The following is a 5000-nucleotide window of genomic DNA, read 5'->3' as shown; positions in this document are numbered from 1 at the left end:
GGATTACAGCCACATCGACTTTAGAAACGCATGAAAAAAGACATAACGTTTCGATCATAATTAGGTACCTTTTCAGACGGTAATGCTAACGTCACACTCTAAATTAATAGTGTTGAGGTTTCCGTGTTATCTCTGTGATAACATGTTCACCAATACGTGACCTATCTTATAAAAGAAGGATAACCACAATGTATTTTTAAATGCTTTTATTTTCTTATTTTTTTCCTCATGATGGTAATGCCATAGACGTTATTGCACGGTCTCTCTCATTCCGCAATTTCAATTTGCAATTCATACGCTTTCATGTTTTACGTCGGTTTTGCAAAATGGAAAGAAAAAATATCCCACGAGAAATGTAGGGAAATTTGTTGCATGAATATTCAAACTTTGCAGCTGATTGGGCATGATGGACAAGATGCAGTCAGTCGTACCAAACAAGTATTTGATATAGGTGGATTATTTCTTCGATAAAATGTTCATTATTAAGGCAGAGGCTGTCAGAAAACCAAAATATTTCGATGAGGAAACTGTTGACTCTAAAAACATTTTTGACCTTTCCAGCCATCGGAAGATAAACTTTGTAAAATCTTTTAGGAAAATATTTCTGGTTTCTGTACCACGTGCTATTTTATAACGAAATATTTTTGTTTTGAGTGTTTCCGGACTTTGTCAATGCTGTCACAATATGTGTAACGTGTGTGTGTGTGTGTGTGTGTTTAAATATATATATATATATATATATATATATATATATATATATATATATATATATATATATATATATATATATATATATATATATATATATATATATTTATATATGAGCATATATATATATATATATGTTTTTTTTGTTTTGTTTTTTTATATATGTATTTCTGGTTTCTGTACCACGTGCTATGTATGTATGTATACACATATAATTGTTTATTTACTTATGTATATGTTGCATGAATGCATTTACACATATTCCCCTAAATATCCTAGATAACACATGTCTGCAAATCTAACTTAATCCGGCGTGACCGGAGTCCCGGCGCAGCGCCCCCGCCCGCCGCCCTCCTCCCGCGGGCGCCGAGGGGGCGCCGGGCCCCGGCGGACGTCGGCCGCGGGGCAGTCGCGAGGGTCACGCAGGTGAGGACTTGTGGCGGGGGAGCCGGGGCGCCGCTCGGCCCGCGCCCTTCTCCACCACCTGAGGCTAGAGTTAAAGGCGATAGGCCAGCCCACAGCGCGGCGCTTTCCTTTACCAGCGACAAAAAAGAAACTTTTTTCTTAAAAAGTAATTTTATCATTTTCCTCCCTCTCCCTCTCCCTATCTGTCTCCTTTACTCTCTCGCTCTTCCGCTCTCTTTTCCTTTCTGTCTCCTTCACTCTCTCTCTCCCACTCTCTCACACCCTACCCCCCCCCCTCTCTCTCTCTCTCTCTCTCTCTCTCTCTCTCTCTCTCTCTCTCTCTCTCTCTCTCTCTCTCTCTCTCTCTCTCTCTCTCTCTCTCTCTCTCTCCCATTCTTTTAAGAGAAGCTTTAATCAAATGTAAACAGTCTATGTCTTCAAGGAGGTTGGGAGACTTTGTCTTCTATGATACAAGGAAGTGGAATTAGGGTCACATTTTCAAGTCAAATATAATTATACAATTATCTATATGAATATCGAAGAAAGAAACTTTCTTCTTTTTTAATTACACATGTAAGATGTGGTCACTTTTTTCTTTCTTTCTTTCTTATCGATCAAGATTCTAGCAACATTGAGAGCAACCAAAATGAGGCTCGCTCCTTCTCTCTCTCTCTCTCTCTCTCTCTCTCTCTCTCTCTCTCTCTCTCTCTCTCTCTCTCTCTCTCTCTCTCTCTCTCTTCCTCTCTCTCTCTCTCTCTCTCTCTCTCTCTCTCTCTCTCTCTCTCTCTCTCTCTCTCTCTCTCTCTCCTCTCTCTCTCTCACTATCTATCTATCTATCTACCTATGTCTTTCTCTCTTCCACTCTCTCACTCCAATAATCCACAAACGCACATATTATGTCTATTTTTCTCACTATCTCTCTCCTTTTCTGTCTGTCTGTCTCTCTCTCTATTTATCTCTCTCTCTCTATCTATCTATCTATCTATTTATCTATCTCTCTCTCTATCTATCTATCTGTCTATCTCTTTCTCTCTCTCTCTCACTCCAATAATCCACAAACACACATACACACACACGAACACACACACACGAACACACACACACACAAACTTTTTCATCCACCTTCGCTCGTTACCTAACCCTCCCTCTCTACTTCTTTCACTGTCCCTCTACCCCCCCCCTTCTCTCTCTCTCTCTCTCTCTCTCTCTCTCTCTCTCTCTCTCTCTCTCTCTATCTATCTATCTATCTAGCTATGTCTTTCTCTCTTCCACTCTCTCACTCCAATAATCCACAAACGCACATATTATGTCTATTTTTCTCACTATCTCTCTCCTTTTCTGTCTGTCTGTCTCTCTCTCTATTTATCTCTCTCTCTCTATCTATCTATCTATCTATTTATCTATCTCTCTCTCTATCTATCTATCTGTCTATCTCTTTCTCTCTCTCTCTCACTCCAATATCCACAAACACACATACACACACACGAACACACACACACACACGAACACACACACACACACAAACTTTTTCATCCACCTTCGCTCGTTACCTAACCCTCCCTCTCTACTTCTTTCACTGTCCCTCTACCCCCCCCCCCCTTCTCTCTCTCTCTCTCTCTCTCTCTCTCTCTCTCTCTCTTCTCTCTCTCTCTCTCTCTCTCTCTCTCTCTCTCTCTCTCTCTCTCTCTCTCTCTCTCTCTTTCCCTCTCTCTCAGTCTAATAACCCATACACACACACACATAAACGCACACACACCATACACACCCACACACAAAACATAAACACACAAACACACACACACACACACACACACTTTCATCCTTCCCCGCTCGTTACCTAACCCTCCCCCTCCCTTCCTTCCACGTCGCCTCTTACTCACTCACCCTCGCTCCCTCTCAGCCTCCCTCACTCATCTCCGCGGCCTTTCGACATTTCCTTTACCTTCCAATCACGATAAGACATTCTCCTTACCTTCGCTGTACCCATTCTATTTGTACTATCTCTTAGGCTTTCCTCTCCTCTCCCGGTTCTTGTTGAATATTCCTCCTCTTCTCTTCCCTTTTACTCTTTCTTTTTCCCTGTTCGTTCGTTTTAAGGATTCCTTTTCATCTTTCTCCCTTTCCTTTTCATTTCTTTCTGCATTAATTATTCCCTCTTCTCTCTTCTTTCATCTTCGTTTTCTGTCCATTCTAAGCATTTTCTTCACTTTCATCTTCCTGTCTGTGATTCTCCTCTCCTTCCATCCACTGGAAGCCCTCCCCTCACCCTCCTTTCCTCTCCTCGTCCATCAGCATCCAATATTCCCCTCAGTCTCTTCTCTTCTCCCATTCTTCCCTTTAGTCTACTTCAAGAATTCCCCTTACTCTCCTCCTTCCCCTTTCTTCTCCTCTTCTATCTTCCATTTGCTTCACTCTCATCTCCTTCCCTTCCATCATCTCCAAATATTCCCCTCGTCCTCTTCTCTTCTTCTCTTTTCCTTCCTTTTTGTCTCCTCCGATAACCTCCCTTTACGCTCTTCCTCTCCCTTTCTACTTCACTTCCATCTGCTCAGAACTTTGCCCGCACTCTCCTTTTCCCTTCTCCTCCCCTTCCATCAGCCCCAATTATTCTCCCCACCTCCCCCCTTTCTCCTCCTCCTCCCCTCCCCCCTTTTTCCTCCTCCTCCCCTCCCCCCGCCTCCCTCGGCTTTTATGACTCCTTTCCCTCGTCCGAATGTTTGGCTGCTCATTCTCGCTCCTCCCGCCGGTGCTTACGTTCTCCTCCTAAAACTAAGTCCGAACAACTCAGAGTCTCTAGAACCTAGATATACACTTCCTACATAATGTATAATGTATTAAAACGTTTGAATAAGTAAATACAAAAGTAAGTAAGCAGCCCAATCCCTTCCAGACAAAGGATAGATAAAAAGATAACAGTCTAATTTGTCTTTTGAGACTAACAGAACAAATGCTTCTTCAGCGGTCCTTTGAAATTCGGAAATGGCTTTCCTTGCAGAGATACTGAGATACAGGCGCGGGAGACTGTTTTAACACGGCGAAAGCTTTGAAAGATTTACGATACAGATGCTTTTACAAGGCACAGAAGTCTGTATCTGTTCTCTCCCGAAAAACGTGTTACTGGTATGTCAAATTGATTTCATTTTTTGTTGTTATTTTTTCTGCATAAATATGATGTAGTCCTTAACATATATCAATCCTAAGCAACATGCATTGTGTATTATAGGTAAATACGATGATCAGATCCCGAAAAAAATCTTTCTGTAATTATTTTGAAATAGCAACGTTTCGTTATTTTGTGTTGTATTCACACTTTTTCTTTTTACAAAGTTTTTTCTTTTACATAGTGGCTTTCGAGTTCGCACAGGAACAATTATTCTGACATCAGGCCGCGACAAAGGAGAATTCTTCAGAGGTACTTTCCAGTATAAAGGGCAAACTTATATAAGCTTATGTGGGTTCATACATAAGATGCGATAAGTTGATGCCAAACTCTTTTTCCTGTTGGGCAGCGCATCCGAGAAGAAAGTTGCAGAACTGATTTTTCTTTAAAATCGGAGAATGAGCTAGAGACATTCAATCAGATATTTCAATCCTTTTCGTCTTACTATTCGCCTTGGAGTGTTTCGATTATCGAGTTGTGAGAGAACCGAGGTGACTCTCACTCTCCAGGGCGTCTATCGGGATAAAAAGGGATTTTTTTTCATCTGACATTTTCACTTGAGGAGTTTCATATTGTGCGAGTCTTATAGGCGTGTGTGTGTGTGTGAGAGAGAGAGAGAGAGGGAGAGAGAGAGAGAGAGAGAGAGAGAGAGAGAGAGAGAGAGAGAGAGAGAGAGAGAGAGAGAGAGAGAGAGAGAGAGAGAGAGAGAGAGAAGGAGAGGGAGAGA

At 41.8% G+C, this 5000-nt stretch overlaps 1 protein-coding gene across 1 annotated transcript in view; it reads left to right on the top strand.

Annotated features, from left to right (window-relative positions):
- The window catches only part of LOC138866053 (PDF receptor-like), a 148946-nt gene that overhangs the window by 108945 nt on the left and 35001 nt on the right, over window positions 1-5000 (top strand). The window lies entirely within an intron of this gene.

The sequence above is a fragment of the Penaeus vannamei genome, chromosome 23, assembly GCF_042767895.1.
Source record: "Penaeus vannamei isolate JL-2024 chromosome 23, ASM4276789v1, whole genome shotgun sequence".
Taxonomy (NCBI): Eukaryota; Metazoa; Arthropoda; class Malacostraca; order Decapoda; family Penaeidae; genus Penaeus; species Penaeus vannamei.
Note: the sequence above shows the minus strand (reverse complement) of the source record. Positions and strands in the feature narration are given on the sequence as shown.